Here is a 26,665-nt window from a genome sequence, read left to right on the forward strand (position 1 = left end):
GACTGTGGTTGACACCACGTTGAGGTTGGACTGAGGTGGCAGTTCTCATAGTAGTTGTGCATTTGTTGATTGCATGTTACCAGTGGGAGGCTCCCGTGCACAGAATGCCGGCTAGAATATGGGTAACACAACGGCGTCTATTTCTGCCATGAAGCAGTAATATGTAAGCATCACTGTGTTTCGGTCTGAAGGGCGCCGTAGCTAGTGAAATTACCGGGCAAATGAGACTTAACATCTTATGTCTCAAGGTAACGAGTACAGTTGTAGTGCCGCTAAGAATTTTTAGGGCTTTCAAGAATCCAGAGCGGCACTGCATTGTTATGGGCAGGGCGTATCAATTACCATCAGCTGATCGTCCTGCTCGTCTCGTCCCTTATGTTTATAATAAAAATATGTGTTAATAATTGAGAAGAAGAGGTCAAAAGCGGAGTTTAACCCAATCTCAGAAAGAAACAGTATAAAATTCATAAAAAAATAGGTTAAATAAAAAAGTAAAAAAGAATGTGCGTAGATAGTGTACAAAGAACATGTCCGTATATTTTTATTTAAATTAATGCAACGAAAAAAATCCAAATAATATTAAAATAAAAAGTTGGCAGTTGTAGAGACTGCAGATAGAAGTGAAAGATAAGAACTTTAAGTATTATAATTTGTAATTTCATAATTTTTAAAAACTATTAGATTATTAATTTCAATTTATTTGAAAACTTATTTTAAATAATATAATCAAACAAAAACACTTTTTCAACAATGTATACTGAACTTTTCACTAAAACCATATAATTTCACTTATAAGATATACCTACTAAAGTTGCACAATATGTCAGCTGTATAGCTACAGATATACTGCTATAAGCATTTTTGTGAAGCAAACTCACGATATTTCACACATCCAAAAAGGGTCAAGTGTAAGTATTTTTTTAAATTATTAAATATATCGCGTTTCGAGCATGTTGGTGACGCAAATCCATGAGGTTTTCCTCTACCAAACAGTGCCCAACGCGGCTAAAGAAGTTTTCACTTCAAAAATGCATTTACATAAATCTTAGATAAATGGAGATTAGCGCGGAGAAGGGAATTGAGCATAATCTCACGAAATGCTGAGGGATCACAACATTTTCTCGCGCCATTAACGATTTGGCCAAAAAATACCAACATTGTAACCTAACCGTCTCGAAACCAAATTGATGATGTTGTAATATGTTTTCCTTGACGTAATTATCTCATCATGTGTTAGTGCATGTGTGGTTTATGAAGTGCTGAGCCAAAGCAAACAGAATTATAATAAGTCTGTCAATCAACGTCACTAAAACTTGGTCTGTGCGTCATTAACCCAATATAATATTTTGTTGTTAACATTGATATTAGATACGATTGCTTTAACTTTAGGTATACAAATAAGTTGCTTTCAAGTAATACGTACCAATATATATAAAGAAATAAAGTAATCACCTATCAATTCCAGTGAGAGGTTTTATCAGATTTTACCAGTTCCCACAGGTCCTTTGCACAAGATGCCGGCTAGATTATGGGTACCACAACGGCGACTATTTCTGCCGTGAAGCAGTTATATGTAAGCATTACTCTGTTTCAGTCTTAAGGGCGTCGTAGCTAGTGAAATTACTGGGCAAATGAGACTTAACATCTTATATCTCAAGGTGACGAGGGCAATAATTGTAGTGCCGATTAGATTTTTTGGTATTTTCAAGATTCCTCACCGGCACTACATTGTAATAATGAGCAGAGCGTATCAATTCCCATCAGCTGAACGTCCTTCTCGTCCCGTCCCTTATTGTCATAAAAAACATCCACCCAGATGTGTAAGAGCTAGAGTAAGATTCAAAAGACTATTACACACGAGAGGTTCCGTAACATCAAACAAGATATAACAATTTATATTTTGTAAAGGCACACTCAAACTTTTTATCTAGGATTAATTGTTTTATATTTTGTTATATATGGTCTATGCTATATTATAATATTGGTGTAATTCAGTAAAGGTACTGCATTTATCATTCCATTTAAATACATGGAGGTACAGAATCATTTCTTTATACAACCACAAACAACATTAGAAGCAAAAGTCTCATCTATAAACAAATGTCAGCTTTTGATGCACTCCAGACAGTCTCAAATGCATCTACCTGAATAATACTACAACACACACGGTATTAGACCTTAACTCAATGTATTACAGAACAAATTCCTGTGTAATAAAGCTTCCTATGTCAATGTAAAGTAGGATTTAACACGCAGAGTTAGAACATAAATTCCATTGTGTAAGGATAATAAAAGGATCGTGCTCAACAGCTGTATTGTTGGGTCGGCGCCGAGGATCCTTTGTAAACTTACAAATGCAGATTGAAAATCCTTTTTGCGAAATGAAAAACTCACTAGTACTTGCTCTCTACACTACTTAAGTTCCCCTCGCAAAATTGTCTACACATACAATAAATGTATATGACATAAACTTAATTTATAATTGTTATGGTACTATCTTTATTTTATTTTTATGGAAAAGGAGGATAAACGAGCGTACGGGTCACCTGGTGTTAAGTGATCACCGCCGCCCACATTCTCCAGCAATACTAGATTAATCACAGGAGCATTGCCGGCCTTTAAAGAAATGTACGCGCCTTTTTTGAAGGGGTACCCACCCATGTCGTATCGTCCCGGAAACACCGCACAAGGAAGCTCATTCCACAGATTTGTAGTACGTGGAAGAAAGCTCCTTGAAAACGGCACTGTGGATACCGCCACACATCCAGATGATGAGGATGATATCCTAACTTGTGGCGTGTTGAAGGTGGAATTCTTCGGCAGGAATCAGATGAAATTATTATTATTATTGTAATACTCATTTCTATTAAGATTCATTAAAATAACAGATCTATACATCAATCAAAAGCTTAGGATTGCTACAGCAAGCAGCCTAGGCTTCGGGCCATAAAGTACTAGTTTTATTTATAGCAACAGTGGAGCAAAGCCTTTGTCTATCATCCGGGATTACTGGTTTGATCCCCGCCGTGAACAAATTTGTTTTCTATATTCGAATTAATATAATCACTTATATGACGCTCTTACGGCGAAGGAAAATTACTAGATACACATAGCAAAAAAACTGCAGTTTAAAAAAGCCTTTCACCCGTCTTCACACAAAATAGATGAGGATACACATATCAAATGAACTGCAAAAAGGTTCAAATAAGCTTAAACCGAGGCTGTCTGATAGAAAATAAGCTCGTGAATAGTTAATGCCAGCAGTGTTTCCTATCTCGTGCGTGATCTATCAGAACGTCACAATTAGAACGTTGATTCAGCCCTTGTTACGCGGAACAAGCTATTTCTGTCGCGGTCGTCGAATATTAGTGGACACTATCGCCACCCAACCCACACAGTAACCAACAAAGCCACCACAAAAACAATTGCCTGCTATAACAATCAAGTCATAACATGGGAGGTTAAATTAAATAGACCAAGCCATACGATATGAGTATACCGCTCTGGTCCAGAGTAAAATAGGCTAAGGCTGTTAGAGTTTCATGCATCCGGCTCACTATGCAAGAGCAAATTAGAACTCTTTGTACCATAGTACATTTCTATACCAGTGCGGACATAATCCCGTCTCTACAAATGTCCTGGTTTGTAGACGTTAACGGATCAACAAGAGGGACGAGTGAAAATGGGAATTCCGCACTTCAATGGAATAATCGAATATTTATAAATATATACAATAATACCGAATGTAATTTCGCAGGACAAAGGTTTTCTTTTTGAAGTAAAAGCTTCTTTAGCGGCGTTGAGAAATATTTCTTGGGATGGGTATAATATGTTAAACTCGCGTCAGGACACGTGACCTGATCGTAAATTTGTAGGACAGTCTTTGAAATTATGGATGATAGTTAAGTTACTGATAAAATATATAAAAAATGCACAATGTTAATATTCAAATTTTCACTTCTGCCGGTACTCCCGAAGTGCATCACTTACTAACTCACGAACTTAACTATTCAATACATCAACCTAATAAGCTTATAATGCAATAGACTTTTGTTTATTGTGCAACTTATACATACATATTGAAATTTATTTTATTGTCGTCCATTGGTTGTGGTTTGGTGGACATAATAATATTATGGTTGATTTGATTCCATCTAATGTCAGGGTGTCGAATTTGAGTGTCAGTGTGCGCGTGCATTGTAAAAATTCAGAGTGATTATTTGTGCCTTACAATCCAAAATACGTACAACTTGAGTATTGGGTTTCGCGCGCCATTACACAGGATGTGTTAATCTTATAACAATTATTTTCTCGACATCGACATATTCCCCTGCTGTGTTCAGACACCGTTTAAAAATAAAATTAAATTTGTTGTTATCGTTGCCCCAAGTTTAATTTAAATTGTTTACATCTTTTGTATCAATGCACATAGTCAAATTATTTCTGTTAATGTTTGCGTTTGTGGCTGTACCTTTGATTTTTCTTTTGTTAATATTGTATCTGTGAAACATGTGTTAGGACGCATCTATATTTACGAGGTGTGTTCAAAAAGTAACGAGAATTTTTAAATTTCGCGGGTTTGGAGAGTCCGACTGCATACAAAAAAAAATATTATGTTGGTACACATGTCCCTGAAGTAAGATAAAATTTTCAGCACTATTCATTGCTTACTTTTTGAGTGGCAGCCGCTAACGTTAGACGTGTTTTTCGAGCTCGGCGATTTTCGTTTGTGAAAAAAAATGGATCAAAGAATTTGTATTCAATTTTGCGTAAAAAATGAAATAAAGTGTAGTGAAGTTTGTAAAATGTTAACAAAAGCATATGGTGAGTCTGCTATGAGTAAAGCAAGGATTTACGAGTGGTATAAGCGTTTCCAAGATGGTCGCGAAAACGTTGAAGATGACGAACGACCCGGACGCCCAAGCACATCAACAACCGATGAAAACGTGAAAAAAGTGAAAGAAATGCTTATGAACGATCGCCGAATCACAATCAGAGAATTCGCTGATGATGTTGGCATATCAGTTTGCTCATGCCATGAAATTTTTTCGGATGTTTTGGGTATGAAACGTGTGGCAGCAAAATTCGTTCCAAAATTGTTAAATTTCGAAAAAAACAGCGGCGAATGGAAGTTGCTCAGGAGTCACTAAATGTAGTTAATAACGATGCAGAACAACTAAAACGTGTTATAACAGGTGACGAAACATGGGTTTACGGATATGAATTTATTATTGCATTAAAAGGCCGTCGTTTTACAACCATAGATGACATTAAAAGCGAATCGCTGAAAGAGATAAAAGCTATTTCATAGATCGAGTTTCAAAAGTGTTTCGAGGATTGGAAAGGCCTTGGCACAAGTGTATTATATCCGAGGGAGATTACTTTGAAGGGGACAAAATAGATATTGATGAATAAATAAAGATTTTTTTCATAAAACAAAAATTCTCGTTATTTTTTGAACACACCTCGTATATTTTGTATCTCTTCCTATATTATTTAGTTCTTGTGATGTGTTTGTTATTACATTGCCAGTCCAGCACCAAAGTAAACATAACCTTGACAACCAGCCAGCCGCTCACTGGTGCAGCCATCGAACCACAATGTGGTGCCTCACCCACCTTGCCAATTAAAGCGACTTATTATATCATTAATATTGATACTTGCAATGGAATTCAATATTATCCAACTCAATCTATGTCCTTGCCCAGCTATACTGGCTACCTATATTGTGCAGTCTACTACATCTAATACTAACAAATTAATTCGTTTAATGTATTCAAATATTTTTATTCAAAATAGGATGTGGCATCACTTATTGAAAGTCAAAAACTACTACCCATTCCAAAATGAATGCCTCAGACCTGAGAAGAACAGGCGCAACAAACTCGGCGGGCTTTTTATATTACAGCTATTGAAAAACAACTAATCAATTTTAAAGAGTGGCTGTTACTTATGTTTCTTGAAGGTTCTACTCAAAAGCTGTACTTTTCCGAACATATGGTAGATTCATTAATTTAAATTAAATATTTAAATTGTCGATTCAAAAGCGCTTAGTTTAAGCCTATTTGGAACAAGTTTATTTTGACTTTGATGAGCACGATAAGGCTGTACAAAGAAAAAATCCCTTGCGTGTTTGTCCGTAAAATCTGTGGAGTATGAATCACAGTAGAAAAATGCGCACTGCGGTTTGCAATAAATCTGTGATCTGCTACAGAATTGATGCGATCTGTTTTCGCATATATTTTTGTGGCTTATATTAACAAGTCTTGTAAAAATTGGAATTCACCGCAGGCTGCAATATCCGTATTGATATAAATATAGTATATTGCGTAAACATTTTTTTTGAATACTGGTTTCACTCCAGGTAATAAAAGAATAAGTATTTTATACAAATACATCAAATCATTTCAACAAACGACACTTATGAATGAGAATTGTGATTCATTTACAACTCCATATTTCGGAAAATATATGGCTTTAATGAGAAGAAGTCGCAAGGTAAGTTACCTATGGATGCATTGACTCTGATATTAAAGAATCTTCGATTTTTCCTTTTGTATTGGATTACCATAAAGAAAGACAGAATCCTTTGTAATTTAAGTTGACAAGAAAATTATAAGTATTATAAAAAATAATATGTTAAGCTTTATTGGCCTTCGAAAGGCTATTTCAATGTTTCTTTGTGATAAACTATTGAGATATATCAAATAACTAGTTGTTACCCGCGACTTCGTCGGGATCTAAAATTGTAACCATATTCGTTGGTGTTCCAATACTGCCACGTTCATATATATTAAAAAACGATATCTGTCATCGTTAAGGCAGCTTTCGTTACTTCGTTTTCGTTCGAACGTATTTCTCTGATTTACTTTCCAAATCTAAGTACCACAAAAAACACTTACTCACAAATACTGTGGCTTTCTATTGCTAACAGAATTTTCAAAATCGGTTCAGTAGATCCAGAGAAAACCTCCTACAATGGCACAAACTTTAAACTTTAAAATATTAGTATAGAATAGTATAAGATTATCATGGTGTTGAATTTGGGTTGTGTTGTATTTACAAGCACTTGTAAGAAGGCCGTATTACACATACTGAATCCGCATAGACAACTTGCCTCAAATCTGTGTAAACAAATCTTTATCTGAATTAGCTAAATCAATAAAAATAGTCACCACGCACTGCAGTAAATCACATCAAAACGAACATGATCTGAGTCACCGTCAAAACTGCGAGCTGATGACTGGACTGTCGTCAACTGGTTTGTCATGTGACCTTGAGCTCTGACATTGCGAAAACATTTCGAGTATTTTAGCTTATTTAGTATTGTGACATTAATTATTCAATACAGGAATAACGGCTGCTGAACAAACACAGTTATTGAAAGTTATATCACAATATTATAAGTTATGTCCTGAGTCTGAATAAAATGAAGTACTTTAGGTATTCTAACGAACATTAATGAGACGGCTCAATGTAAGATGAAACAAGACAAAATCAAATAAACTTTATTCAAATAGGCTAACCGCTTTTGAATCGTCATTATTAAAAAAAAAGAATCCCGCTGAGTTTCTTGCGCCCGTTATTTTCAGTTTTTGATGTTCAATACGTGATTTTAATTCCTATTTTGAATATAAATATCAACAGAAGTTAGTAAAGTTTTAACGAAGCCAATGAAATAGCCACGTGTCAGTCATATAAGCGGCCGTAACTGTCGCAGTTACCTCGGAATGTCGCCGCTATATATAACCCCACCTGGACGCGCCGGATCTACGTGTATCTTTAGATCTTCGTAATGCAACTCTATTTTAAAGCTGCGTTTACATTTATCTAAATATATATATACATATGTCGTAGTCAAGAACGTCGAGCATAAGAAGCGAGTACGAAGATGATTTGGTATTCGTCTTTGCTCGGGTGTAATCGGCCTGCGGTGCGTGTGCAGACGAGAGCGGGAGCCGGGCGAGCGCCGCGCAGTCAATGAAGACCGATTGAGCGAGGCGGTTGTGTCGCACGCGCATTCCTGGAACTCCACGTTCTTATTACATAATCATAAGGCTTTGAGAAGTGTTCCTATAATTACGATTGCAACGTTTGTTGCTAATATTTTTTTTTTTCAATTAATTTATTTATAAAACAGTACACTAAGTTAGAACTAAACATGATAACGTGTGTTTGTAAGAATGTTTACTTGCTGTCATGATCAACGCCCACAACAATGGACCATGTGACCGGACTTGCACAGTCATATAATTATATTTTTATACCGTTGTTATGTAAGTGGACAAAATGGTCGGTATTTACATACTAGGAACACAAAACCTTAAAAGCCTGATGATCTTGTAGTTGTAGTCAATTTAACATTTGCTGAAACTTCCATAATGTATAGGTACGTTAAAATTAAATTTATTATAATCAACTTATTGAAATATTTTTGTGTTGTAAAGTGCGAGTAAAAATATTTCACTAATCAACAAGGTACTTAGTAATTAAATTCTTTGTAAAAATGTGCTAATCGATCATTGAACCGCATTTATCACAGTTTTCACGTCTATACCTGTTTTTTTTTTAATGTAACTCCATGTCCAACTTTTTCTACGTTTGATTTTAAAAGGAAATAGAACAGGTCACTGAGAAAAGGACTTCAAATCCATTCTTTAACTAATTGATTTCTTTTAAAAATAATAATTTATTACTTGGGAGAGTGTATCAAGGCTTTCAGCTTCGCCCCGTGCTTCTAAATTACACCCTCGTAGAAAATCACTAACATTACTAGGACACTTCTTTGTGAATGACAAGTGTGTATAGCTGTCACTGTACTTATTGGAAAATGTATTATTTAAATCACACCAAAGAAAAAATATTATACCGCAATGTATTTTTATTATTATCTAAAGTATAACACTGCGACTCTCAATTAATATGAGCGTTCGCTTCACTGTCATTTAATTATCTTAATATATATAAATTACGTGACACGTTGCTTTTCCGCGATGGACTCCTAAACTAATGAACGGGTTTTAATGGGGATTACTTCATGGAGTGCAGTTTAGTCCAACTTGAGAGATAGGATAATTTTTATAACGATTCGGGACCCATAATTATTTTTATTTTTAATTTAAGTTTTTTATGGACATATTTTCTATGAGAGGATTTAGTTACGCACGGTTTAACAGTTCCGCTGTGAAACATTTTCATTATAACAACAGGGAGAGCATTTTTTACGAAATAATCCGTGGACGTTTTGAAATGTTATTTTCAAATTCCTATAAAACAGTTTTTTATTATCAACAGAACAACGTCAACGTCGGGTCAGCTAGTTATTTATAAAAAACTAAGTTAGATTTTATTAGAGTATATTTTTCCTCGCCTTGAATCCAGAATATTGTGGAAAATGAGATTATGAGGCGTGCATTTTTGTATTTTCCAAACTTTTTTTTTCTATTTCCATGCCTTTTACTAACACCAAGCAAATATCCAAGGTTGTTGTTAATTTCTTATGTAAGTTTTAATACGCGGCAATAGAACTACATGCTCTATAAAATGTTTCAACTATCACGCATAGAATGTAGTAAGTTTCACGCGATGCAGCCGGCTGACAGACTAAACGAACGAATCATAGTGGATAAGCAAAAATATATGCTGGCATACCTAATGGGTACTGGATTCGGAACCGTAAAACCCACGGGTTTCTTTATTAAGGTTTGATCATCCATAATCATCAGACTTACTAGAAGAAGAAATGCATATTGAAGTAGTAGTTTCATAAATATAATATAAAAACTAATTTAGGCTGCCGCATATAAAAAATGGAGCGGATTAAGAACAATATTGGGTTTATTAGGTATTATTTAAGGAATGATTCACATTATTGTGTAGCCGGCTTCACACTTCAAGATCGATGAATGTTTTACAAAACACGATTACCAAAACATAACCTACACGTGGTTTTTTGAGGGAAGGGTAATGTAACAGCACCCTTGTATCAGTAGCAAATTTTAGTCCTCTGTGGAAGAACATCAGTCGAAATTAGGAGTTTAGCATCATGTACCAAGCACACGAAGCGAAGCGCTTCTAGCGCTCACCCGGTTCATCCGGTATGGACCCAGCTAATTGAATTTCTGTTCTGGACAAACGACGAGTATGGACACGAAGAGTTAGCAGTGTTGGGCGAGGACAGTTGTCTGGGAACAAACAAACACCCACCTCTTCCGGCTCCGATATCCTTCCCCCACACCACATAACGTGGACTCAGTTTAGAAAGTGTGGCTTATCATGTATCTTTGTTTAGTATCTATAGAATGACTAGCGACTTTGGTCGGGTGAAATGGTTATACTGTGGGTTATTGATTTCAGTTATGAGTGGTCGGCAATTTTAATAATCTGGCGCACTTACAATATATTTCACGGGGACACCATGGTTGCGCATCCAAACGGACTTCCCTATAGAGCTGTATATATTTTATTGCAAGCAGCGACTGGTTGTGCCACTACGCGTGGTGTTCTGGTGAGATATAGCCCTTGTAGTATTAGCGACTTATTTTTTAAAACACTTTTAACACAGATTACCTTGTCCTAAGCTAGGCATAGCCTGTACTATAGGTGCAAAACAACGATTTAAGTTCAAATTGTAACATTTTATTTAGTTCACAAAATATCATGAGTTTTTTGTTGCATTAAATTTTAATAAGTACAAAACTTATTTTCGAAATAAAAGTAGTATTAGTGGCTTTAATATCCGATAGATAAACGAATGTCAGGCTTTACCGTGATAAACAGGAACAAATACACGTAAAAGAAAAAACTGTATTTTGACAGTGACATAACAAGCAGACACTTTTTTATATGTTAGTTGTTACTAGCCGTTCCCACGCGCTAATTTTAAAAGGAATTAAAATAATGAAGGAACATTGGAATTTGATGAATAAATAGCCTAAACCATCTAGCGTAAATTTTGCATCGAATGGTGGAAGTTTCATGTCGATACGATAAGTGGTTTAGGCGTGATTGACCCTCAAACAAAGACCATTTTCATTATATATATTTATATATATATATATAGAATAGCCGTTACCGCCCGCTGCACTGTGCGAATTTTAAAAGGAAGGAACGTTTTAATTCGAAAAACAAGTACCAATGAACCATCTGGGATAAATTTCATGCAGATACGATCAGTGGATTAAGCGTGAAAGGGCCTCAAACAAAAACCATTTTCATTATATATATAGAGATTGATTATTGATAGATTGTCTAAGTATTTTGGATTTCAAGAATTGATCATGAGCGGCACTGCTTTTAAGTTGGCAGGGTGTGGGTAAGTGTCACTATCCATCGAGAAATGAAGTAAATTTGTTATCGGTTTCATCACTTCGTCAAAAAATAACAATAGTGTAGTTTTTATATATTTTGATTACGTTGAAAAAACAACTAGAAGGTCCGCCGTCTATTCGATACCCAGTACTGATGACTTCACCGGAGTGTTATGACGGTTGGTAGCAAGTCACGACCACAGTAATTACCAGCGCTAGAGTTAATCATAAAGTAGCAGCCATGCTGTCATCAGTCGCTAGTACTCGTACATGCAAAATACAATGTGAAATGACAACAATTGATGCGTATTTACAAATGGGCACTTTCGAATATACAATGTATAGTACTGAAATAGTGAAGAAATTGATTGCATTTAAATCTACTTAATAAACAATAAATAAATAAAAAAGACATTAATTCTACTACTCCTGCTTATATAAGCACAAGTTTTTATAGTTAATTTTAATGGCATTAGGAGGAATAATGATCACACTTAAATCGAAACCAAATACAAAGAATACACTTTCATACTCAAAACTTAGAAAAGGCAACTGACAACAAGGTAGTGACACAAATAATTAAGTGTTGTAAGCAAATATTAAGTAAAAGAAAGACAGCTGATAGGATCAGGCTATTACCAGATACGAGTAGCTAACATGACATGGTTGATGTGACGACACGGGAACACTCACAGCAAGCAACAACAGAGAAAACAGCCGCTAACGATGAAAGTGCGCTATCAATTGTCAATTGATCAATAGCGCACTTAACACAATGCCGAAAAGATAGATTCAGATAAGATTGCCTTTCTAGCGTATTTACCGCCTTGCTCCTTTCCGAGCATAGCCTTATAAGTACGTAGTCCATACTTAGGAGCACTTACCAAAAACACCAGTTTTCACCAGGAACTAAGTAATTTTGTAGACCTTAAAAAAAGTGATTGCAAAAGTACATATTACATAATCATTCAAAAGTAAATATTACTGGAACTAATTTGTTTTACTGGCAGAAAATGTCACGTAACCATAAAGCAAAAAAAAAAAAAAATACAAACAATCAGAATAACCATGATGTTAAATTACTTTACAAGCGACCCACGCGATAATGAAGGTTAAACTTAAATATTCTACATTTATATATTTTAAAATACTCATCAAAATAAAATCTGCGATAAAATAATAATAAGTTGGCGCAGTACCAAAATGGAATAAATGGGCAAATTGACGAGTTAATTACTGAGAACTTTTCTCACATTAAAACTAACACAAAAGTATAAAAACGTAGCAATAACCAAGATTCCCACCGCCATAATTGAGGTCTGCAAACAAACACATCGATTACGTAAAACGACATTGTATTCTCGCATCAACACCAACAGGAGTGATAATATCGCACTTAGCACCAGGGCCATAAGGGTTAGTTTGTGTGTTATACAATATAATATACTGCATGCACCATTTATAATCACTTTCGCCTTCGTTCGATAGTGCCTATTGATAAAAAGCAAGTGTGCCAATCGAAAAGATACGCATTAAGAAAATGTAACTAAGAGTTATGTAGAGCGTCTTCATGTACCCAAAGGAGCGGTGTACCTCAGGGTTTTGTTTTTGGTCCTATGTCAATCACAATATACTAAATTGTATTGAACAAAATAAGCAGTTGCAAGACTAACAAAAATAAAAGAGGCATTATTGTAGATACATCAACTCTTCTCGACAAAGACACATGGTTGATATAAATGACTCATCAGCCCTTAGAACGGTTGATAGTGAGAACGCTGTAGCTCCAGCCGCACCTATGTCTATATAACATTTAATCACTCGAGGCCGATCGCGAACATTTTTGAAAAGTCACTCCAAAGAAATCTTTTTTCAGAAAATAAATGACATACCTAATTCTCTATGACGTTCGGAAAGTCGACGAGGACGACTTAGTATAACAAATAATATTTTAATGTGCTGTTTCTTCGTTGAGACGTCTTTAGAAAACGGTCGGTCACAAATCGCAGCATGATACACGTAGAACTAAGTACTTTTTAACGTCGATGGATCATTAGTGAATTGAGACGAACTATCCCACTCTCATCATAGATAATAATGCAAAAAAAACAACTAAAAATTTATTATTCGTAAAGATCTCCCTCGGCAGGGTTTCGTCCTTACCAGATTACGCTTCAAGGTCATGCTTAGTGTCGTAAACTATGATGTCATTGAAGCGTTAAGGCTAAGGGATTAATAAGGGATTCATAAGTATCTATGATCAGATGTATGCAATGACATAAATCAGTGGCTATCTGCAAAGGGAAGTTACTGCCACATTCATACAAAGATTACTTGAGAGAACTGAAATAAAATGAGCTAAGTAAGGTGGGCGTCGTGTCGCCTTGACACCGAGACTCGCTCGATCTTATCTTGTAAATTAATTTCAAACCTTGATCGGAACACAATCTCCTTACCAATTCAATTTAATAAATCTGATTTATACATAATGGGAATCAACTCAAGAGCTGAATACGAATCTTATAATGTACAACTGAATGCGTTGAGATCATTTTAACGCAGCTGTTTAGGACTACTACTGGTTAATCCCTCTCCACTCCATATTCGACTATGGATTGTGAATCCGCAGAGGGTTAAGTATATACCGATTATATAAAAAGGGGAATAGATGCTATCTCTCATGGTCTATCACAGGGTGATTTTTAGAGCTAATTCTTGCCGCACAATATTCCAAATAGTAAAATAACATCATCATCATCACTTGAATGTGTAGCGGTCATCAACAGTCCCGTTCTCAAGGTAATTTCTTCACTGTGCATACAAAATGTCTAATGAGGATCCTGACTGATTCGACCTTATTAAAATGTGCGTTAAAGGCCGGTAATGCTACTGTACTGTTTGAGAGCCCACGGATGTGATCACGCACTATTGGCTCGTATTATCATATGTCCTCCTATCCCAAAAAAGGCTTCTAATTATCTCCTTGGTTACAAGCAAGCTTCTCATATTATAATTCGAAAGGGATGTGTACTATTGTGTCTGTGTCATCTTCTTCTTCTGGTACCATAGAGGATATGGAATGATCCAAGGATCATTTTTCTAACCGCTTCTCTAACTTGAGTGTTTCTTCCCAGCACGTCAGCTCTCTCGAGTGCCCATCAAGTATTTAATTTTCTCGTGCCATGTCATTCTCCTACGGCCTCTACCCCTGCTTCTGTGTATCTATTAGTGTCACATCGATTTGAAAACATGGTGCAGGAATCTTGGACTAGAGTACGATGGTACAGGGAAATTTTCTTTGGAACCGCCGCAATTATGATCCAAAATAGCCCATCTCAGGACAGTTACTGCGCTCAAGATAAAGGGCAATACCGACCTGAATTTAATGATTTACGACCAGCAATTACTCTTACGACATTCTCGATAAATGGTACATATTCATAAATGGTAATACATTTCATATCTCTCGATGCCGGATGGAAAACTGAGGCACAGTACAGGGCATTGAGGCTAAATATAGTTTAATGGAAAGTGCTTATACAAGTTACTATTTTATCTGCAACTTATATTAAGCCAATAATATCAGTTTACAAGGTCCAATTAAGTATTTAATTTACATATTATGAATTATGAAAGTGCATTTAATAAGAATCAGTGTGCGTCATTTTAATTAATTACTACATTTTAAAAAATATTAATTGGCTTTAAACCTTTTGAAAAATAAAATTATGGACAAATTAGGTACTTAGAATAATTTTATTTATTAAATAGCGAGATATTGAAGGATATTGACAAACCGTTAAGGAACTGAGACTTTAAAGATTGAAGTTATTATCATTTAAATTATAACATTATTAATTTAAGGTACTAAGGCTCAAGACTGAAATTAGAGAAATAGAAAAAAAGCCCAAGACGTCTGTGTGACCCTTTCAAAGGTTTCGTTCGAGAAAAAAAATGTCATGTTAACGTTCAATTTTGTTACGCTACCTGCGTATAAATTTTGAAAACCTGTAAGCAGAGATAACCGTAATAAGACAATTGTAATTGTAAATACGAAGGAACCACTTTGCAAGCATCGTAAAACCATTATCATAACCAAACAAATGAAAAATCATAATCTACACAAACATAACAGCAACGATTAATTATTGAAATAAAGTGACTTTCAACTCTCAAGGTCAACGCAAGGTCACGCCTACGGTCCGCAAAAACAACATTATGTCAACAAAAACTTTTAGAGCTATAAATCGAATAAAGGCCCCTGTCCACTGTCACGTGTCGCACGTTGCGTTTACAATGATAATATTGTTCTAATGAGCTCACATTCCATTCGTAATTCGCTTCCGATTGACTACTGTCTTACTAATAACAATAATACGTATGTTTGCATGGTTACATGAACGTTTGTCGGAAAGTTTAAAACGGGCCCAAGTATGGTTTACATAAACTTTAAGCATATTCATTCATTTCCAGTGTGTTGTAACAATTTCATAAAATAAATCACTTTAACAATTATTGAGGTCAATTATTAAATACTGTATAGAATACATATTTCCTACTGTTAAGAAATTTAAGCCTCAGTAAGAAACTAGAAAATTGGCCAACTAGAAGATGCGCTGATCGAATAACAAAAACTGAAAACCAAGAGTAATAAAAATCAACACCTTGAATAAGAAATTAGAAGAGTTTATTTTCGAATAAATAATATTCAATAGTCAACGCTAGGAAATGGAAATATTTCACCACCAATGGTTTAGCATGCAAGCTGTTTTGCTGTCGGTCCCGCTAAAGTATGCATTGTAATTAAGCACGCTTCATTAGCGGTTCCTACGTAAACTCACCTTGGTCGCCTATTAACTCTATTGTTCAATCATTTTCAACGCTGTGACAATTGCATTAGCTATACAAATATGACTGGTGCAACGCACAGCTGGAATTCCTCAATCGGTTCGAACCCCGAGCGACGTGTAGACGGTTTTTCATATGTTTTTCTACCACATCTATCATGAAAGATTTTAAAAGAGTGACTGGACAAACGTGGAGATGATCTGCTCTGAACAGATCACAATGGAAAATTCTGGAGGAGGCCTATGTCGGAAGACAAGCGAACAATGTAGAAGATTAAGAATATTACTTAGATTACAATATTACTTAGATTGTATATATTGTGCTAATCTTTACATTGTTTGTAATGAAGGCTTATTCATTCATTCATTCATATATCATGAAAGTGCTTCACAAACTGAAATAACATCTTAACCATCAGGGTATGTGGCCTTCAAGCAACTTTCTTCAACGTGCAACTTAACTGTGGATTGAGCTTCCTTATGCCACAGAAACAAGAGTAACAGTAACAATGGCTTCACATAGTTATACCTTTTAAAGAAATAGCTACTTAGACAGCCCGCTAATAAGATTCATTTTATATCGCGTTCGTAACTGCGCTGGACTATACATTGATAAATTAGGTAAGACACTACGATCTACTCGTATTTACTAATTCAGAGCTGAGCGCATTTTTACGCTACTTAGTTAAACTTATGGCTTTAAGGTCGAGAAACAATCTGCCAATGCCAAAGAAACCATACAATGCACACGATTGCAGAAGAAAGAATTACCTCCTACTTTGCCCGATTATGTAACTAGGGGTTATTGTTAGTCTGTTTAGTTTACATAAAAAACAAAGTTAACTTCTCAGCCGGACCGATCATCGTGGAGGCCATTGTCCGGAATAAAGTAAACTTCTACTCCGAACATATAAAAAAGAAAGTAAAATGTGTACCTATGGCTGGAATAAACGTCTTTTTGATGCGCGCATAGTGATATTTACAGCTGATTGTGTGGTGTTTTTAGGTTGATACGACATGGGTACTATAAAAAAAGCGTGTACAATCACCTAAAAGGCTGGCAACGCGCATTTTTTTATTTAATGTTGCAAGAGAGTAATTATCGGCTGTTCCCGAACATATACGAAGGCTGGCGACGCATCTCTTGACTCCTATTGTTGCGGATGTTACCACTTCCAATCACTTGAGCCTCAAGCCCATTTGCTACTTTAATATCATAAAATCATAAAAAAGAAAGCAGTCTGTGGTTAAGAAGAAATGTCAAAAAGATTAGAAGTGAAAGCATTAGAAATAGGACAAAACTAATTGATGCTGCTAGATGCAGGTAATGTCGCAAGATTCATGGCCAAAAGGTGGACAGTTCAAACGACAATTTTGGGGAGGACCATCTGGCAAAAGAAAAAGAGGCCGCCCAAGAAGCAGATTTGATTGATTAAATAAATAATAGTAGATGAAATAACAAAAACGGCAGGAAAAGAATAGAAAGGTAAAAGCACAGAAGAGGGATACACGGAGTAAGTTGGAGGATTATACTCAGAGTGGGGTTCCAATAATATAACTTTTATATACGCGTAGCCTTCAGATAATATTATGTATTTGAAGAAGGTTGGAGTCAATAAAGGCTGATTATTATTATTATATCATAACATAAAAAAACATCAGTCGAGGAAACATAAAAAGTGATAAAGTTTATTATTCGTACTACTGCTGTTACCAAACATATAATGGAGATTGTCGTCAGCTTTTACATGGTTCAATCGTAAATCGATAGTCAGCCGTGCCGAATTATTATTTCACAATATTGTGAAAATTATTGTTAACTGCATGTCAAGGAGTTGTGTCCAATTTCGCCAATTATCAGTAATGTTGTTTGCCTGTTATTGTTTAACAAATATCTGTCCGCGACTTTGTTCGCATTAGGACTAGTCCCTAAGTACAACGAATGAACGGCTAACGAGAGAGATAAAGATCTCACTTCTTTTTCACTCGCCTTGCAATAAATTCTCTCTTTCTTTCTTAAATAAAAAGCATATACATCTCCCCACAAAAGACTTGGAGGTTTTTAGATAGTAATAGTAGGTATAGTTCCTAATGGTAACATTATGGTTATGACTGATTCTAGAAAATTTACTTGCTTATGTGTGTCTATGTAATAGTAATGCCAACAGTGGCTGACTGTTCAGCACTTGTCAAACAATCGGTTACAGTAACAATAGAGCCACTTTGCTTTTTTATTTTGTTGTATCTCCGTTAGAGATATTATGTTGTCTCTGGCTCGCTTTGTTTGACTATAGGCCAGTATATTTTAAGTCTATGATTGGGACTCACTTGAGCAATCTCGTACCACCTGCTAACTTATAATTGTTAGGCTATCCTTTGAATAATGTTTCTAATTAAAAGCGCTTTGACGTACAACAAATATACTCACAGTCATGCTCAAAAATTGTCTTAAGCAAAACTCTGCCTAAGCGTCTATTAGGCATAGACCGCGCTTTCAATACAATGCCACGCAATTGCAGTGTTCAGTGAATAACTCTCCATTTAACTTTAAAAGATTTAGTATCGTATTTCAGGTTAGCTCCTTTAAATTAACAAAATTATGTTTTGACGTTTTTAATCATTTTGCTAAATAATTGCATTTCAATTGCTAAAACAAAATACATCTTCTTATGGAAATGCGTCACAAAATCACGCTTACTTCTCAAAATACCGAAGTACACATAATGTGACATATAAATTCACTTCACAAGCCATAAACACCGCAAGATCTCGCGTGTGCATTTGCAAACAATGCACCGAACACAGGCTCGTCGCTTGGTTATTAAATAAGCACACACCATCTCACACCTTGAATATTAAACATGATGGTGTAGATATCCCGATGAACATTAAAGTTAATTTTGTGACACAGCTTTTCTTTTGTCTTCAAAAATCGAACGAGTGCTAGTCGGATAAGAGCACCCTCAGATCATTTATGCATCTAGACTTTAGATAGTCTGTGACAACTGTGAAAACATCGAAAAAAATTGATGCTGACAGTTAACGTCTGTTAAGAGCAATGCAGGCACACTAAAATAATAAACCGGCCCTGATTTCATTGGTTGTCTAGCAGCAAGAGGCTGTATCTAGACGTAAAATTACACATGTCAAAAGTTATACATAAATGTTACCATTCACCAACACTTTGGAGAAGGCTGTAATGAAAGGCTGGAACAAGAAAAGTATTGACACTTTAAAATCAATATTTTCGCTTTATTATTTAACTTGTTTATTACAATGTATTTCATGCGATGCAACAAAATACTCAAACGTCATGACTTTCAGGTGTAAGTTAAAGAAAACATAAATAAAATTTGTAACCAAAATTTATGAACGATGTGGGACTCGACCCTAATACCTGTCGCGTTCCGTGCGAGCGCTCTTCAAACTGAGCCAATCGTTTGAGTGACGTATCATCGATAAATTTTGTAATTAATCCCAATAGTGAGAGTTATCATTTTAAAACATAACAAATTGTTAAGAAAACATGTAAATTAATATCTAAACTAGCTGATGACCGGCTAAACTTGAACAAATGAAGAAATATTATATACCTATACAAAATTACATATCAATATTAAAAAAAAAAATTCGTTAATTAATTTTGTAAGAGGTTCAATTAGTAGAATTATTTCCTTTTTCCCTGTTCTTGACATGTGTCAAAAATTTATCTTATACACTGGCCATAGAAAATGGCCCCCTTACTGGGCAGAGATATGCTCAAGTGATTCTCAATGAGTATGCTGGCCCGTATTTAGCAAATATGGGTGATGGATCGATGCTGATGCATGATAATGCCCGGCCACACACGGCTCATATGGTACAAGAGTATATTCACGAGGTCGGTATCAGTGTGATGGCTTGGCCATCACACTGTCCTGATCTCAACCCGATTGAACACGCCTGGGGTGAGATTGGGAGGCTAGTCAGAAATCGCAGACCACCACCTACTACCCTCAGGGCACAAAAAGCAGGCCCTGGTAGAAGAATGGGAGAAAATTCCCCAACATCGGCTCCGAAACCTAGTGTTCAGTATGCCAAACCGGCCCGAAGCTGTAATCAGAGCACGAGGAGGCAATACCAGCTATTAAAAATTAAATAACATGTAATACAATTTAGTTGAATTTTTTTACACTAAACTAAAAATGTCTATTTTCATTGTTATATCTTTTTTAAGTTAAAAATGTTACTAATGTATAATTTTAGATTCTAAGAATTAAAGCCTATAAAATTTGCAACAAAACGTTTTTAATCTAAGTCTCTACCTTCTATAGTTAAGAAAAAAAATTAATTTGAAAAGTGTGATACTTACTTTTGCAGGCCAGTGTATATAATATTCATACAGAAATACAATTTTAAATTAATAATATTAAGAGTCAATCCAATTAAAACTAATCTTATCTCTCAAATTGTTTCAAAATTCACACCGTGTGCAAATTTTGATAAGAAGCAGTGCAGTACTTTCGAAGTTCTTGCAGACAAAATACAATGTGACACGAAAATTTTATATCATCATAATATACTTAAAGGAAATATATTATCTAATATCTATATGGCAGATTAAGCAAACCAGTCCGAGTACAATAATTATTACCGTAACAGAGATATTATAAGCAACATTACGGTTTTAAAACAGAAGTACTGAATAAGTAATAAATCGTCTTAAATCCCATTTTTATATTATAATAACTTCATTTTACAAAAGTTTCTTAATAGAAACAGATTATTTTCGAATCCTCTAGTGATGTAAATAAGTTGCGTGGCGGCGATCATCTAAATTAGGACCCGTGTACATTAGCTTCCTTATACAATAAGCAGTTATAGAGAATAACTTAAAGGTTGTAGTAACATTCCCATAAAAACTGATTTCTCACGTTTTACTAATATAATGCTCTACATTACGTTATTGGTCGGTTTCAAAGAAGGCTCCGTGGTGTTATGAAAGGCTACTATGTCAAGGCTGTATCGTTTTGTAATTAGATTAAATATGTCCAATTAACGCTAGGTGGATGCATTCATTATATATTTAGAATCAGGTTTCATTCCCCAATAGGCGTTATTTTATGAAGCTCCTAGGTACCTATTTGCTGTCTGCGACGTTGATCAAATTGATATTTTTAGTACTTGTACTATTTATAAGGGTTCCGTACCCAAAGGGAAAACTGGACCCTATTACTAAGATTCCGCTGTCAGTCACCAGAATGTATTTTTTTTTTATGAAAATAAGGGACGAGACGAGCAGGACGTTCAGCTGATGGTAATGATACGCCCTACCCATTACAATGCAGTGCCGCTCAGGATTCTTGAAAATCCCAAAAATTCTGAGTGGCACTACAATTGCGGTCGTCACCTTGAGACAAGATGTTAAGTCTCATTTGCCCAGTAATTTCACTAGCTACGGCGCCTTTCAGACCGAAACACAGTAATGTTTACACATTACTGCTTCACAACAGAGATAGGCGCCGTTGTGGTAGCATTAATCTAGCCAGTTTCCTGTGCAAAGGAGCCTCCCACTGGTAAATCTCATCTACTCTGATTTAGTGATTTTACATTTTCACAGATGTCGTATTTCTGTTGCCGCAAAAACAACAAATACTTACTAAAAAAAATTATTTAATAGGAACCCATACAACAAACGCGATTTTTGTTGATGTTATACGGAACCCTTTGTGTGCGAGGTCGACTCGCACCTGGCCGGTTTTAGTATATTATATTCTTTTGTATATGAAGGTAGTCTTTATGTTGTTTAATACTTACCCAAAATTTGAATTAAATAATTCACTAGTTTTGCCTGTACATACATACAGACAAACAGACAGAAACAATACAAAGCAAGAACATATTTTAAAAAATGACGATTCTACTAGGTATAAGTATACTAACTATAAGATGTATCTAGATATTTATACATACATTCACAAATATCATATCTTACTACCTATAATGTAACGTAGAACAAGTTTCATAGTTAAATTCTTCACGTGTGTTTTGATTTTTGAACAGACGAGGCAACAAAAATAAAACGCCGACAAGACTATAACTCTCGGAGCTTCCGTTATTTTAACACATAAACTGTTACAAGAACATAATATTAATTTAGTTATTCCATCAGGTTTTAGTTTAACAATCCATCACTATCTACCTGCGGAAAGGTACCTACTATAGTATTTTGTGCCGAATTGATTCATCTTTCATGGTAGGTTTGTTCAAAAGAATAAAACCGATATAGGTAGGTATTAAGTTTAACGTTTTTATTCTGAGTTAACTATATTTTGTACCTACATTCAAATAATAAATAGGTAGGTAACTAATAAATTAATTAATAGCCGATTGTTTTGTTTATACCACATAAAAATATGATGTCCTGCATTGTACAAACTACAGTGCAATCTACTAGATATTAGATAATTCTAGTTGTAAATTTTTCTAGCCATGGTCAGTGATACACAGCGGTTTTTTCTGCAAATACCCTTCTAACTAAATGGAAAGTACTGTTAGATTGATCGTATACTTACATAAAAGGATTTTAATGCGCCGCAATCACAATAGTACAGCTTGGTCACTACACAAACGTTTATAAATCACAAATTGTGTACAGTTAGGTTATTATTTGGTGTGTGAAAGAGCACAGAAAACGGAGCACGACCCACAGACGAACGAAGCGGCGGTGCGCGGCGGACTAAATGTAATTTGAATGCCGTGAGCCGTGAGCCGTGAGCTTGCGCGATGCAGGCGACGGGGGGCGGGGCGGAGCCTCTTGAGACTTGATCACTGCTCTGTGTTGCCGCAGCTGAAGTACACAACGTCACCGTCACAATCATACTCTTGAGCCCAAAACACTTCTGCTATTTTGTATTCCTATCCTACCGTAATAGCACTTATATAACTAGATAATAATTATCTACTAGTAGTAACCGCAACTTCGTCTGCGTGGTCTTCAAATTGGTTCTACAGATAGGGTTGCCTGGTTGGTTGGGTTAGGAAACAGGAGGACAAATGAGCATACGGGTCATGTGATGGTAAGTGATCACCTCTTTTGTAACACCAAAGGTTGATTCCTTTGGTGTAACAAAATAAGATCGTATGTATTAAGATCGTTGCTGATCATATAATTAATTGAATCAGGCGTTATTTTGCGAAATTCCATAATTTTACGTAAGTATTGTACGTAATTAATAATAATAGGCCCTTTTTTATGAAAATAAAGGACGAGACGAGCAGCACGTTCAGCTGATGGTAATTGATACGCCCTGCCCATTACAACGCCGTGCCACTCAGGAAAAACTCTTGAAAAACCCTAAAAATTTTAAGCGGCAATACAAATTCGCTCGTCACCTTGAGACATAAGATGTCAAGTGTCATTTGCCCAGTAATTTCAATAACTACGGCGCCCTTAAGACCGAAACACAATAATGCTTTCACATTACTGGCTCACGGCAGAAAAAGGTGCCGTTGCGGTACCCATAATCTAGCCGGCATCCTGTGCAAAGGAGCCACCCACTGGTGAATTTTACGGCAATGCAGGCAAGCGGGTGGTATATTGTGCATATTATTAGTAACTAGTGTTTAACAAAACTTGGCCGATTTAACATTATAGATATTAATTCATAGTCTCGTGCCAGATTTTGGCGAGACAACACGTCCTGAGGATGCCTCGTGTAGAGGCGAAACACGTGTCGAATTGTTTTAAGAACAAGTATTGGCGGCATTAACACTAAAGAAAACTTAAATCTCTACTGCACCACAACGATGATAATAATTTTGGCTGCATTGCCAAATAATGAAATACCATGAGACATGTATCTATGTAAGTTAGTTGTATAATATTTTTAAACGGCTCCAGAAGTAAGTCTACAGGAAATCGTTCTATAGATACCCAATGTAATATGGAATCAAGAGTAATGTAATACCAAGGAATATAGCAGATTCCACCACTTTTACCACACACCAACAAAACAATTGCATTCACGACTTTGACATTTGGAAAATTCGCATAATTTTACATAAGTATTTGTTTTTATTGCTATTTAAATATAAGTTTTAGGCATTGAAAACAAAGTCAGATAGGATATTGTTTACTTCTTCATACGAACATGGTTTCTTTTCAGTTTGAATGTGAATGAAACGTAATCCACAAACAATTATTCTACCTTATATTGTTTTCTACAAGATAAGGTAGATTAGTATGGGGGTAAAGGGGACCGGTCCTAGAATAGACCCTTGTGGTAGGTAATCCATATTGAGAGCAGTCACAGAAGATCTTCTGCCGTATACATCGACTTTCTGCATCGAGCGCAGTTCATTTTATGTCCTAGCAATATATCTTCCCGACCAGCATTGAATGTTGAGCTGTGAACGCAATCAAATGCCTTAGAAAAGTGACATAACATAACAGGAACATTGTTTAGCTTAACATCAGCTACCGTAGTCAAACGTGCCCTAGTAATGCCAAACTGTTAACTGTGTTGTGTTGGTGCATATCAATACAAGTATTAGTTCCTGACGAATTCTTTTATCAGAATAAGATTTTATTTTCAAATTGGTCTGGATATAACACGAATTTTCAACGTCTATCTTTTCAAATTGGTGGAAAACGCAGCATCCAGTGTTCCGTGTGCCCCGAGTCATGCCTTGAACGATTGTCATAAAAGAGCAAGTGTGTATACCTATATACAGTTAAATGTAACCACGTTAGAAATATACGTCATTGCAGTTCGGCACAGCTAAACAAAAATACGTATTAATCGTGCAGACGCATCTTGACAACCCAAATATAAGAATTATGGCGTCAATATGGTCGCAGCATAATATAAAAAGTTAAAGTTACGATTCTAACGTTTTGACTACTACAATTTACTTTAAGTATCTATTGACAGTGTCACTTTTTAAATAAACACTTATATATGTATATTTATAAACGCGACGTAAAGTTATTCGAAGTTTAAGACTTTTCTTTTTCTTTGTCACTAACGAATAACATGACAGGGAGAAGTAATTTTAATCTTGGGGTGAGTTTACCTTGAGCTTATTAATACAATAGTTAAAATATAGATACCACTTCACACTAACTAGACGTTTGTTTGACGTGTATCTTTACGGTGTCAGACAACGATCTCGTTGTGCGCGTGCCCCATAAAAATATACTACGAAATGATTTCAGCGCGATTAAAGTTTATTTTAATCTAGTCGTATATGTGGGTACTTATACGTATAAATAGCAGTGGTAAATGGTAGGCATGACCCACGAGGCAATACCAGTACCAATATGACGTGTTGGTGGGTTAGCACATCTCGTTTGTTACAATTTCCGTTCGATCTTTACGATTTCCGCTCAGGTACCGTTGCTTCATGGTTTACTGCTAGTCGTTTTATTTATTTCTGCTTACATTCTGATAAAACATATTACCAAGATATGTAATATTATTTCTCAAATGTATTTTTCATAATGTCATGATATTCTTCATCAAATTTAATGATTCAAACACTATTTTAATGCTCATGTTGAGCTTCATTATTTTTATGAATGAGTAGGATAAATGACACCTGATGTTAAGTGATCACCGCCACCCATTTTTAACCGCAGAGGAATGACAGGAGCGTTGCCGTTGCTCAAAAGTATAGAAACTTTATTGAGATACCTCGATTAATACACCTCGTATGCAAATCTTATATCTTTAATATTAATAAAATATTATTATTTGTATGTGCTACCTATTGATGGGTTTGAAGCTAAATGTAAGTCTCGCCACGCGTGACTTTTATTTATTTTTTACTTTGTACTCACGGACTAGTAAAAAATAAGGACTCCGTGTCACCTTACAAAACAGTGTAGCACCAAAACAAGCCGATTAACGTATAAATACATAGCCACACGCACACACTTACACTACTACAGGCCGATAGGCGGCCATTATTAGAATTGTCATCGTCTGTGACAGATCAGTTTGTGTCTTAATAAAATATTTCAAAAATGCCGTCGTGCGTTGTGAAAAAGTGTAAAAACAATACTATATAAGTATTTGTGGCCATATATGATTATTTAAGGGAGAAAAATTGTGTAACTAGTATCCCCCGTAACCGCACACTCACTAGCATAACGGTGCTTCACTTGCTAATATCACGGCGCGGAGTCCTTCTTTTTTTACACGTCCGTGTTTGTACTATAATCAATAAGATTTCGTTGCTTTTTATTGTCATATATTAAATAGTGCTTAAATTTTAAAGTAGCTATGGGTAGGCCTACGAAATGTTCCGCGTGCCTTAAACAATTTAGATCCTCTATATCACGTTCTTCTGAGACACTGAAATATCGAGAAGGACGTTTGTTAGCTATGAATGATGAATAGCCCAGTAAGATCCACTTATCGGCAAATGGGTAAATAATAATAATTTATAAACAAACTTAATGAAACCTCCTAAAAATATAGTAGCAGTACACAAACTATACTAACACCATCCACGTAAGCAATT

At 35.5% G+C, this 26,665-nt stretch overlaps 1 protein-coding gene across 5 annotated transcripts in view; it reads right to left on the reverse strand.

The window, feature by feature from the left end:
• The window catches only part of LOC126976801 (LIM domain only protein 7), a 182,093-nt gene extending 159,229 nt beyond the window's left edge, over positions 1 to 22,864 (reverse strand). For all 5 annotated transcript variants that reach the window (XM_050825433.1, XM_050825424.1, XM_050825408.1 and 2 more), the window contains exon 1: positions 22,711 to 22,864. The gene's annotated coding sequence lies outside the window, so the exon portion shown is untranslated. The remainder of the gene's footprint in view (positions 1 to 22,710) is intronic.
• Positions 22,865 to 26,665: the final 3,801 nt, after the last annotated feature.

This window comes from Leptidea sinapis, chromosome 2, assembly GCF_905404315.1.
Source record: "Leptidea sinapis chromosome 2, ilLepSina1.1, whole genome shotgun sequence".
In the NCBI taxonomy this organism is placed as follows: Eukaryota; Metazoa; Arthropoda; class Insecta; order Lepidoptera; family Pieridae; genus Leptidea; species Leptidea sinapis.